Consider the following 14,023-nt stretch of genomic DNA (forward strand, 5'->3'; position numbering starts at 1 on the left):
TGGAGAAATTAGACCGGAAAAGCACACTTGAAAAGCTTCCAAAAAGTCTCACTAAAGACAACTCAGATGAATTTATATACATTTTTTATTAAATAATTTACTTAAATTTTTAAAAAATCTCACTTATTATATTATTTAAATAAAAAATATATATATTATATTTAAAATTGTAAATTGTAAATTTTTTCGATGGCGGTGACCTGGATGGAGCAGGCCTCGTCTTTGTTGTCCAAATAATATGATGATTTCGAAAAGTTATTCTGCCACCCTCCACATGCACGAGGCACATGGAGTGGTGGCCTCTCGCACGCCTCTACTTAATGACATTCAAGAATGTGGCAACAACAACATTGAGACCATCGCTTATGGGTATGTTTTCGGTCCTAATATTTGTCTCTCTGTGGCCATGGCTAATCCCCTAGTTTTGATGATCTCTGAGAAGAATGGAAATATTGTATATTGGATGGTTTGGAAGGTGTTCGTTTCTTTGTTTGCTTTACTCTTGTGTCTATTTATTTTGGAATTCTCTTGTCGCGTATGGGAATTTGGTGGGCAGGGCCTTTGTCTTGTTCCTAGCTACCCTCTTGGCCTTGCCCCTGGCGTTGTGGAGTTGGTTTCCTTTTGAATGTTGGTAGAGTAGGTTCTGAGGCTTATGGGTTTCGGTATGAGAGTGGATCGACTCATTCTTATGGCCTCAGTTGCAATAGACAGAGAGGGACCTTTGTTTCCTGGTTCGAGAATTATTTATATTTTTGGGTGGAAGTCTGCATCAGAGGGAAGCATTGGGTTATGAACAAGATGAGACTCTCACATATGGTTAATGTGGCAGGTCCCCTGGTCCGGTGTGACCCATCCTCGGGTTGGCTAACAGGGTCCAAGTCTACAGTCATCATTTATTTCAGCTACCTTCAAACCATGGCCCGTGTCATTGCTGGGAAGGGCAAGGCTACCTAGGGCTCTCGCGACCGAGGCAAGAAATCTCGAGGCGCGCTTGAGTCTCGTCTCCTTAATGAATCTGAGGGTAAACCTCGTGGCCACAAATCTGTCTCCTGTATAATCAACGAAGTTGCCTCTGCATACCATGAGGGTAGCTCTGCCCAAGTTCGCCAGTTGATAGATGCATGGGAAGCTGAGCTTAACCAACAAGCTAGCATTATGGATAACAATATGGAAGATTGGAAATCCTTGGTGCTTGACCCTCGACACTCTCGAGGAAGAACATATCAGTATAGCAAAATGCCCATCTGTATTGGATGATGAAGAATCTCTTGGTGAAAGCTTTGGCTCATATCCCTTCTGGTTCGACCTCATCTTCTCAAAGGTTCTCGGATTATAGTAAGGATCTCCAGCAGATCCAATTTCAGCTCCAAAGGCAGAATGGTTGCCTCAGTCGCATTGAACAACATATCCCGTGTATCCTGCACTCTGAGCTTCAAGGCTCAAGTGCGAAGGATCTTGCTCCTGTTGATTCAACTGATGATGAATAGTTGGATGTTTCTTGTTTAGTTTTTGTATGCAACAGTCTCAAATTTTGCATGCTTATGCTTATAGTTATCTAGAATCTAAGAAGTTTAAGTACATGCAAGCTTATTTAGCTTGGATTGACATACTCATAATATTTTGCTTTTGGATGCTTATCACGTTGTTAGGTGCCCAACAAATTCGGTTTTCTTGGCAGGTTGAGGCCACCTAACTGCTTAGTTTTTAATACCTGCGTATTTTTAAAAAATAATGAAAAAAAATCCTCCAAAACTCAACACCTCTTTTTTAATATTATTTAATTTATAAAATTAGATATTTATTTAATGAATTTATTATTCCTAAATTACAATATATCTATTTTTATATATTAAAAATCCTATTAAAAATTACAACTCCCTCTTTATTTTGTATAAACTTTCAAAAACACATTCAAACCAAGTTCCAAGTTCATGACATTAATATTAAGTCATGATTGCATATAAATATTTATATTAAATTGTGATTATTAACAAATATAAATATTAAATCTACCATGATTGAAATGTACGAACATAAAACACATGAAAGCATATCATGAAAAAAACTCTTCATTGAAACTTGAAATCTAAGAGTTTGGTTGGATTGGATGCAAAGCTTGATGTTATCTATAATCAATTGAGATTTGCTTGATCTTAAAGGAGGATCATTGTTTTGATAAGGTCCATATATTTCTCATATTTTCGGGTTAAGTTTAACTTTTAATTGAAGATGTCATTAAGGGTTAATATCTGTTTTAATAAGTTTGTATCTGTTTTTTTTTTTCATAAAAAACAAATAAAGTTCTTAAAATAATATTATTTTTATTTTTTTATATATAAATTTTTAAAATATAATAGGCATACTATAATAAGTAAAATAGGATAAGGTGCGTATGTTTTTTTACCGTATAATAAGTTATTATTATTTATGTAATTTTTATTGTAATTTAGATTTTGGACCATTAAAATTAATTTTATGGTGATTGTTAATTATTGCAGCAAAAATAGAGAAGAATAGTGAGAAAGAGTTATTTAATTTTGTTAAATTTTATACAAAGATTTGAATATTTAGAAAGGAGATTTGTTGGGCATTCTTAAGAAGAAAGGGGTTGTAATCAAAGCTCTTATCTAGTTAATCTAATTATTTGAAAAGCTAAAGGCTATGAAAACACTCAAGAGATAAGCCCAACTAAATATATTGAAGGTCTTAGACAGGTCAAGCTTAATTAGCATTCCTGTCTTTTTTAGATTTTTCAATGAAGGGAGAACCTCATATGTTACTATTGTTATGTCCAAGATCTATTTTCCCTCCACATAAACGATCTACTCCATCGAAATTAAATTCCACAGGAGCAAAGTTAGACGATTTCAATGACTTTCGAAATAATCTTATAGATCACATTGTATAAGGCAATTAGCTTATCAGAGTTGGGCGCTAATGTTAATAGTCTAGCATCTAAGGATGGAAATAAAGGGCATGTACTATGAGATTCATCCACCAGATCATGAGTTTCTACGCCAATGAAGTGCCAACAAGCCTAGAAAAAAACTTTGGTGAACCCATCTAGACCCGACATTTTATTTTTTGGCATGGACATTATTGCCTCTTCAACATTGATATAGGATACCTCTTGCTTTAAAGGGACATTATGATATGGTTAAACCAGTGCTAAGATGTTTTTCATGATCTTTTGAAATGGTCTCCATCGACTTTGATTTGGTTCACTAAAAGCGATCCATAATATCTAACCAATTCTTGCTCCTTGTCTTTGTGATATGTGAGTATTCTCTATGCTACATTTTTGAGCAAAAATATCTTGTTACGATGCCAGTGCTTGATCATTGATTTATGAAAGAATTTTGTGTTCTTCTCCCCTTCTCAAAGCCAATGGATCCTTGACTTTTGCCTCCATGATAATTCCTCCTATTCCCTTTTGTCCTCTATTTTCATAAGCAATACTCCTTCTTTTGTAGCCAAATCGTCAGTTCTTCCCTCCAAAATTATTTGTTGTCCAAGCTCTTGCATTTGTACCTCCAACTTTTGTTTTGCTTGGAAAATATTTCCAAATTCCTCCTTGTTTTTTTTTTTTTTTTTTGACTTAAGAATCTTAAGTTTTTTTTTAAACTTGGCCATATTAGAGGTACCCTAGACTTGAATCTCTTCCCGCTACACCTTTTCCTTCTCAAGGAAGGATGGATTCTTGAGCTAGAAACTCTTAAATTTGAAAGGCCTATTTTTAGGGGTAGCCTTGATATCGGTTTCTAAATAGAATTCCCAGTGATTTGAACCTATGCAAGGAAAAATATATGCTTCTAGGAAGACCTCCACTTCTAAGAGAGATTCCGAGACTAAAAATCTATCCAAGCGTGATGTTTTTGGGTTCTTACCATCATGGTGATTGTTCTAGGTGAATACTCCATTGATTGTCTCCACATTGGCCATCTACATTTGTTGCATTAATTATTTGAATTGTTGGGAGTCTGTGTTTAAGTGGTATATACCTCCCTTTTCTTCCTCCAATGATGTCACCATGTTGAACCCTCTTTATAGAATCCATAACTTATCTTGGTGAAGCTCTTTGATGCTAAGAAAGTTTCTAAGAAAACTTGCCTTTTCGTTCACCATATTTGGCCCATTTGTTGCTATGAATCCTCTTTTGATCCTAGGTAGTGGAATCTACCAAAGATTGTCCTCAAGGTATCCATCCAATCCATAAACTCCACTTCGTCTGGATTCTATAAGATAGCCAATACCCCTAATTGCCCGATAACATTTAGTGCTATGGTTTGACATTGTCTTCAATAGTGAGAGACTATTGAGCTAACATTATCACTATCACATTTATTCTCTCGTAACATTACTATTGTAGGGAGTTTCCTATGGATTCTCCCTTTGAGAAGCCTTTTCTTACTCAACAATTAAGGCCTCTTATTTTCCATGAAATTATCTTCATTGGGAATGATGTTGGGTAGAGGAAAGTGCCTCCTTTAAGATGCCAATTGTCCAGAAGTGACAAGTACATCTCGCATCTCCCATATTAACTCCTTTTTATTTTTCCTTCCTCTCTTTTTGTCTTCATTTACATGCTCAAGAGCATCTTTGAAGCTTTGTGTTTGGATGCCAAGACTTATTGGGGATGAGCTTGCTCACTTCAAAGGCATATTCCTTTTAGTTTTTGGCCATAGATATGTCTATCTAAACTATCTAAACAATTGTTTTTGTTGATCTGGTATCTTTCCTAGGTCCTTGCCTTTCCATTCATTAATGAGTTACGAGAGTGCGATTTCATCCATATCCATGTCCTTCGAACTATCAACATTCCATATTCCCTAAACATATGGCATATAAATTTCCTCTATTTGTGCATTCTTTGTGGTCCTTTGGCACTTTTCTCTTATGAGCGTTCACCTTTGTTTTCCATTTCCCTTCTCTTGATATGTTTCTTGAGGATGCACCCAATCTAATATTTTTTGCTCATGTCTAATCAATGCATCTTAACAGTTTTTGCATTGAAGTTGACGTTGCCACATTTTGTGCTTGAGCATTTTTTTAATGAGGTTGGACTTTCTGAAAACCCTCATGAGCCAATTTATGTTGATTTTCTTTTGTTGCCTCTGTGAGATTCAGGGGACAATCCCAAAAGAGATGGTTGTATTCATGGCACATGCAACATGTAAATGGTGCATGCTCATAATCCAAAGGTTGTTTCCAAACTTCATCATGCTGAGAGACTTTGATTGATTTCAACAATCGCTAGGAGATATTCATATACACACACATCCTCACATATGAGGTGTAACATCGTCGCTTGCTCACTTAAGATATTTTCACAAAATCTCTTATCATGTTTCTAATACCTTCTAAAATTTCCTCGTCATATAATTCTTTTGGCAAGGAAAATAGGCAAAACCAAATTAGGGCCACCGATAATTTTTCCCTTTTCATGTTGTATCTTTCTTGTCAAAATTTCATGAATAACCCTTCATTATTAAAGAAATATGGGTCATTCTCAAATACCCTATTTATGTCTTCCAGATTTGTAAAAATCATTGTAAAGAAACCCTTTTCTCCCAACTCAAGATTAATGTGTCCCGTTGGATCCATTCAACTAATGCTCCTTTCGTTGGCCAAATGTTGATGAACATGCATATTAAGGCGTGATACTTCATGTGTTGGGTGTAGCTCTTAATTTTGTTTCATTTTACTTTGTATTGTGAATCCTTGATTGTCTTAGGAAGGCATCTTCCTTGCATAGGCTTTTCCCAATTCACCCCTAGTGGAGGATCATCTTTGTTTACATCTGCACAACTTGGGCCTTGAGCCGATTATTGTGGTGTTGGCATCTAACAACTTGAACCAGAACCTTGATTTGTTGTGACCACATTCTTGAAGGAGGGGTTTGCGGCCTGCCATCGTCGAGGCACTTTCCATGCATGCTTTCATGCTGCAACAAATGGGTTAAGCACTTGACCAATGCGACCACAATCCAAAGGAAATTACTTCTATAAAACGAGACACTCGGGGTTTGCAGAAAACCCTAGCTCATTCACTAAAAAATCCTAGTAGGCTCTAGATTAATAAAATTGCCATTTGTAATATGAAAGTAGTTTTTTTTTCAACCATGGTGAATTGGTAACTCATTGGAATAATTTGGGTGAGCCCCAAGCTCAAACCTAGCGGTTGTCACTCTAACACCAAAAGTATATCCAATAGCTTGTAAGTTGGATATACCAAGAATTTATGACTTAGTAAGAGTCGAATTCCACGAGGGTGGGAAGCCTGCTCCTTGAACCTTATCATAACAAGCTAAAGCCACACCCTGTGGAATTTGAAACTGGGTGGAGGGACTAATATCTCATTGTGCCAACCACTCAATCGTCCCACAAGGGGTCTAATATGAAAGTGAATTTAACAGTCAAATCTCTAAGTAGAGGTAGGTCTCTTGTCCCACAAACAAGAGCGTTTCATATACCAATTTGGTGTTTAACTTGGTTGCAACCTCAAAATTAAATTAAATGATTATTATTATTATTAAAACTAACACAACTAATTTCCTTTCACATAGCTTAGTTTAATTAATAGATATTTTGATATATTTGAAAGCAGTTTTTTATCACTTAATATTATAAATTCTAGAACTCAAAATCACAATCTTACCCATGCGGAGTTGTCTTTAGTGCGACTTTTTGGAAGCTTTTTACCGTGGGTTTTCCCTGTCAAATTTCTCTAAAATCCGACAGGAATTTATTGAAATCACAAGCTTGATGGGTAATCCTGTGCAATTGAAGTGCCATAGGGATTTTCCAAAGCGTTGAATCCATATATACAGTAAAAAAACTAGTTTAAATAACACAAATCAAAATTTCACCTGGACATCCAAAAATTCAAAAAATCACACTAAAAACAACTCCAACATGATATACTCAAATTTTGGACAGTCAAACAAATTCTTTCGCTCCTCGGTAAACGACGCCGTATCTTGGCCTCTGCAGTATTGACTGCTGCTAATTAAACGGGGTCTTCGATTCTGTCACTGTTACATTGGTGTACCTTACTGCTCCCACCTCTGACATTTCGGCTATCGGTCGATTTCATTCAATGAGTAATTTTAGAAAAACACATTATTTTATCTTTGGGGCACAGTGCTGGATCAACTCAAACTTGTGATGGTAAACTACAAAGATTTGAACCCCATATGTTGGGATAAAAACGAACCAAAATGTATGATTAAAATTAGCAATAAGTGATTATAAAAAACCATTGAAACATAAACAATTTATTTAATTAATTTATATAAGTAAACTAATGGAACTTCGAAATTTGAATATAGTGAGCAAAATATCACTATTCTTATTTTTTAAATTTGAATATAGTGAGGGGAATACCACTATTCTTATTTTCTATTTTCTTTTTAAAACCAGGTCTTGTTTTATCTTTTGGGTTTTTTATTTTAATATATTGTTTTAAATTTTATTTAACATACATTAAAAATTTATTAGAATGGCAAGTTAGAATTGAAAAAGAAAAATATAAAATTAAATTTCAAATAAAATTTTATTGACATATATATATATATATATGGTTCATATATCCAGGAGATTGGTGATTTCTAAGTCCACAAATTACTCCAATGGATCACTTTTATGTGGTTCATATACCCAGGAGATTGATGATTTCTAAGTCCACATACCATTTCAAGGGATCACTAGATACCCTAAAGTGTTTAGAAAATTGAAGTAGTAACTTCTCCATAGCAAAAATGCTTTAACCATATGGACTCAACTAATTGAGCTAACCATGTGGGTTATATATGTAAAAATAATGAGAAAACACAAATCTTAAATTCATATTAATACATTATGTATACTATTATATTATAAATACTTATTTTAATATGAAGTAATATCTATTATTTTATAAATACTTATTTTAATATGAAGTAATATCTATTTTAGTTTTATACATTTTTCTTTTTCATATATAATAAAGCACAATTTTATTGTGTTTTGATTTCTAATAAATGATGATGGATAGTATTAGGTGTCAAAAAAAATTGAACTAGTGACTTCTTTATAGCAAAGGTGCTTTAACCATGTGGACTCCAACAATTGATCCAACCCTCTAAACTATATATGTAAAAATAATGAGAAAATATAAATCTTAAATTCATATTAATACATTATATATACTATTATATTATAAATACTTATTTTAATATGAAGTGATAGTTATTTTAGCTTTAAACATTTTCCTTTTTCATATATAAATAAAGCACAATTTTATTGCTTTTTGATTTTTAATAGATGATAATGGATAGTAATATTAATATTTTTTTAGAGGAACAGGCCAGTGTCGTACTGATATGGGGGACTCCACCTACTATGGGTATCACTCTAAACTTTAGGCACGGTAGGTATGTCTCTTTTGAACTCTAGCACGCTAGGTATGTCTCTTCTAAACTCTAGGCATTCGTAGGTATGTCTCTTCTACATGCACATGTGAATGAAGGAATGTGTGTGAGGGAATATAAGCACGTAACTTCCTTGTACATAATACTTCATTAGCCCACTAAAACTTTTAAAAATATATTATTTTTATTAAAAAGTTAAATTAAAAAAATACATTTTCCATATAGAAACTACATTTTTACAACTAAATATATTTAAAGTAAATTCCATTTCTATTTTAATAATTAAAACGGATAAATCTTACTATTTAAAAAAAAATTATTTCCTTGTCAATGATAAACAATTATCAATTCCACTCTCTTTTTCTTTTCTATTTTAAAATCCATATCACTTTATTAAAAATAAAATTACATAAATAATTATAATTTTTGAATTCAAATAACTATATAATTTTAATATTAAATTAAAATTCCTAACTTATAAATAAAATATTAATTCCTTAAAATTATATCATCAATAATTTTAATATGATACCATGTAATTCCTTGAAGTCGTCCCAAGGGTTAGTTCAATCGGTCAAGCTGGGGCCTCGCCAATGGGAGGTCACAGGGTCAAAACCCGAAAGCTCTTGGGGTCAGGTCAGTAAATAGGCCGAGGAGTGTGACCCCCTTCGGGTGGGGTCCACCCTAGCGTTGTTTGATCCTCAACGTAGAGGACCCACTGACCATGGGTATCCGTGAACCAGTAGTGAAAAAAAAAATTCCTTAAAGTCATTGTCTCTATGATATTTGTTTCTTCCAGGTCCCTGTCTACATAATGCTTTTAATAATTACAATTATACTATGTAATGCTTTTAATAATTACAAGTATCTGATTACACATTATACCATGATCCCATAAATGGGGCTTGAGTAGATATCATATTCCTATTTGTGTATATGGTTTGATTTAAAGTAAAAGTTAATGCAGCTCTCTTTTCTGTTGAAGTGATTTGCAACGTCTGAGGTTCGAATCTCGCAATGCCTTACAACTGGGATTCCACATATATTTATATATATATATATATGCGCCATCATAGTATTTTAAGTTACTGGCAGTACTACAGTACCATCAATAAAAGCAATACCAGACCGACAGGGTTTTTAAAGTTATTGTTAGTGCTACATTATCATTAATAAATGCAATGCTAGACCGACAGGGTCAATTGTTCGTGTGCAAGCTACATCATAGACTAACAACTCTTGTTATACCAAAGATTGTTTCGGTTTGTTTAACTCACTGATTGCTTTATGTCTACAAGCCACATGACAGATTAAGACATTGGGGTAGCATTTATTGTTTTACCAAACATTGTTGGTTGGTGTTTGGTTGACTTATTTCATAGTTTTCTATTCAAGATTGCATTTGATTTATTAGGGTTTATTTTATTATTATTATTATTATTATTTTAACAGGGTGAATGTTTGAATTTAAGTTTTTGTGATTTATATTATATATTTGAAAATCTTTCCGTAAAAAAATCACATTAAAATAATTGGCTCCATTTGTTTCTAACTACCTAGTGTAAAACAAAAAATTAAAGAAAATTGCTTCCCAACCTTTAGATAAGCTTTTTTATTCATATTATATATTAGATTATAATGGTAAAAAAAGAATAATAATATATTAATAATTAGTAAAATATATATATATATATATATATATATATATATATATATATAATGTTCAGTGCCATTTTTATTGTTAAATTAGTTATTAGTAAAATACAAATTCAAATAACAAAGAATGTATAATAAACTATAAGAAAAAGACTACATATTAATTACTAAATTAGTTATTTAGTGAAAAAACAAATTCAAATAACAAAAAAAGTATAATAACAAATTTAAATAACCAAATAAAATTATAAAGTCAAGAATAATAAACTAAAGCATTAAATAAAAGAATTATACAAATAAAATTAATTGAATCTTAATATATAATTAATATATCAAAATATGGGCCTCGAGTATGAGCTAAGAGTTCGTTTTCCCCAAACATAAGGAAATAGGTTAGCGATTCAAGACCTAGACGTATCTCGCAGGAGTGAAAGCCTTGGTTATTCCAGTGGTGTGGTTTCCCTTCAATAATGGTGATGAGTTAGCCTGCATTCGTGGTTTCCCTTCAATAATGGTGATGAGTTAGCCTGCATTCGTGCATAACAACCATAGATGGTTGTCCTTGGTGATGAGTCAGCTTGCATTCACACATAGTAGCCATAGATGGTTGTCCTCGCTGCTGGTTTGAAAACTAAGATATGATAGGTTTTCTCACCCTATACAAAAAAATCAAAATAAAAAAATAAAATAAAATCAAACTATTAGAAATAAAGACAAAAAAGTAAAACACTCCTAAATGAAAACAATAAAAAAATAAAAAATTAAGGAATATATATATATATATATATATATATATATATATATATAAACAAATTAATAGAAAAAAGAAAGAAGCCACACATTTAGTTTAATTGGTCGAGGTCTTGTTGCTAAAGCACCTACCTTGATTTTCTGTAGATACACTCCTAGATTAGTCATTTTGGGATGTTGATGACTACTTCCACTCAATGCAATACTCTTTTTTATTAATAGAAAAACATTTGCATTTGCTTACTATATATGTTTGTGGGTATATATATGTATATAATTTTTTGTGAGATCATGATTTTTTTTATTTAAAAATATAATTTTAAATGCATAAATGAATTAAACGCCCTATAAAATTTTATAACACTAGAGTTGAGCATATTACATGACTTAAAAATTTATTATTCTGATAAATCTTTATCATATTTAAAACTGATTTAAACTAATAAAATTTTAGATAAAATTAAGTGAAAAATATCCAAAACACTAAAACTTTAAATAATTAGATTATATTTTTTTTAATACATGGTTAAGATAACTTTTATTTAAAATTATATTAACTATTAAAAATTTATTAATTATCACACATATTAATTATAAAAATTACATAATCTAAATGCAATAAAATTTTCAAAACTTTTAATATTATATGATTTACCCATCAACCTATTAAATAGAAACTTTTAAATTATTGTTAAATTTATATATGCGAAAATGATGGGACTTCCATAAAGCTGAAGCTAAATAATCTTAAATGAATCATTTAATTATTCGAAGCTTTAACTATAATATATATGAAAAGTTGATGGAGATGGGAAGTAGAAATAGACGTTGAAGTTAATATGTACTGTTTTACCAAACATTGTGCTTGTCATTAAAAAGATAAAGTACTCTACAATACAATCCAAGTGAGCAAATATGACATGAATTTTATGAAGTTTTCAAATTTTGTGTATGTCACATTCATCATAAGATTGTTTATTTTTATAATGCTTTTTATCATTAATTTTTTAAATAAATAACATAATATTTATAGGATATATAAAGATTATGTTTAGTTGTAACAACTCGATATTATGGTTTCATAGTTTTTATAGCATTTTTTTTTAACAATATTATGAATGTTCTTGTTTCATTTTATGGCTAATGTTTTCACAAGTTATTATTGTATATAATTATTATGGATATGGTAACACTTCACTCTTTTTTTCACCATGGTTATTAAGGGTTCGGGGTACATTAATAGAACCTAATTAGATTCTTCATTCTTAAAGAACGTTATTCAATATGGATATGGTAACACTCCACCCTTCTTTTCACCATGGCTATTAAGGGCTTGGGTATGTTAATAGAGCCTAATTAGATTCTTCATTCTTAAAGAATGTTATTCAACATGTTTATGAGGGATGTGGATATTATTTTTGAGTTGGATATCTCAGACTCGAAACAACAACGTACATTAGAGATCATCATGGAACATGTAATGGAAGGTATGTTCACCAACTTGTGATCCAACCCTTTTTAGATAGATAAATGTATTGTCGACACTTGGGACCCTGAATTGCATGGGAACCCTTCTTCCTTTGCATGTGACAAGGGCTAGTATGTTTTATTTTTCCACTTTGAAGAAGGCAAAGAACCTCATTGTAAGATTGGTTTCATATTTAATCGATGTAGGACGTCTATATCTTATTCATTAATCCTTAGATTTTAAGCAAACCTAAAAAATTGCACTGACAAAAATTTGGGTCCACTTTCCTTATCTCCCCTTAGTTTTTTTTGGTTGGATTTACCCTAAAATCTATAAGGGGAAAAGTGGGGAAGTTTATTAAAGTAACAGAGCCAAATGTGTCTTAATAATATTGCACTTGTATCTATGTAGAAATTGCATTGAAAAAAATGCCTCTAGAGGCCATCTCACTTAATCTAGATGGAAGGACATTTCACTAAGATCCAGACTATGAAAGCCTCCCATTTAAGTGCGGTTTGTGCCATGATTATGGGCACCTTCCCAAAAACTTCTAGAAATTCCAAGCCACACAATTATAGTAGAAAAATATGCACAAGTCTAAAAAACCAAGTAACCATTATCAATTTAAGTTTTGTGACCCACAAGAAAATAATTTCAATTCCACAAACACATCCCAATGCCAAAGACAACCTCACATTCAATGATTTCTTCTGATCGTTAGTAGATTTGAGATTCTTCCTAAGTTTTAGATCCAAGCTATGGAAAAGGAAGACCACCCATTAACAAACCCCCAAGCAAGGAAGTCACCTAAACTAAAGGGCTTGCACCTACACTAATAAAGACTCTCATATAAGTTGAAATAATGAACTCCAGGAACATAAAAAGTGAGTAAAGCACACATCAACTATCCTGACAAAGGAAAAGAATCTCAACCCTCACCAAGGAAAAAGAAACAACATAAAACACAAGTATACCACAAGGTAGCAACATAAGAGGATTTAGAAGGGTGGAAAGGTAATGAAAGCAGTTTATCCATCCACGCCTCCACTTCATTGGCAAGGAGACCTCCTCTTTAGATTTATCCTCCACTCACTCAAAGACAAAAATGCAACATAAATCAAAGAGAAAAAGTGGATGCAAAAGTGGGAATCTGACAATTGGTCTTTCTATATGAAGGTTTTATGGAAGAGACCCCCTTGAAGAATAAGGGATATTTCTCCTCAAGTAACTAGATATGTATTTACTATGTACACTATTGTGCTCTTGGTTCATTTGTATTTATTCATCTAAATCGAAACTCAAAAGAATCTTTGAGGAAAGACGAGAAGCATTGCTAGCATGGGAATCCCCTTGACTTAGCAATGCCTAGGTATTCCCTCATAGAAAAGTCTATAATGACATAATATAGCTCCTCTCTTTGCATGTAAAGTCACATATTTTGACTTAATATAGTTAAAAAAAACATTGTTGGGTCCACAAACTTGTTAAGCTCATAACAAGGCCCCATTATTCAATAATTTACCTCAAGGATTAATTTGAATAACTAATTACCCCATATTTACGTTATGTTTCTTATCCTTTTGATGTGTATCACTATTATAATTATTAGCTAATAGAATTAGATATCCAATACTTTATTAAATACTCTTATTTAATGGACAAAATAAGTATTCGATTGTAGTATTTCAGAGAATTTGCCACAATTTTCATCTTTTCAGAGAAGTGGTTGTTTGAAATCC

The sequence above is a fragment of the Pinus tabuliformis genome, chromosome Q (assembly GCF_031772625.1).
Source record: "Pinus tabuliformis cultivar Carrire ecotype Pingquan chromosome Q, CPIR1, whole genome shotgun sequence".
NCBI lineage: Eukaryota > Viridiplantae > Streptophyta > Pinopsida > Pinales > Pinaceae > Pinus > Pinus tabuliformis.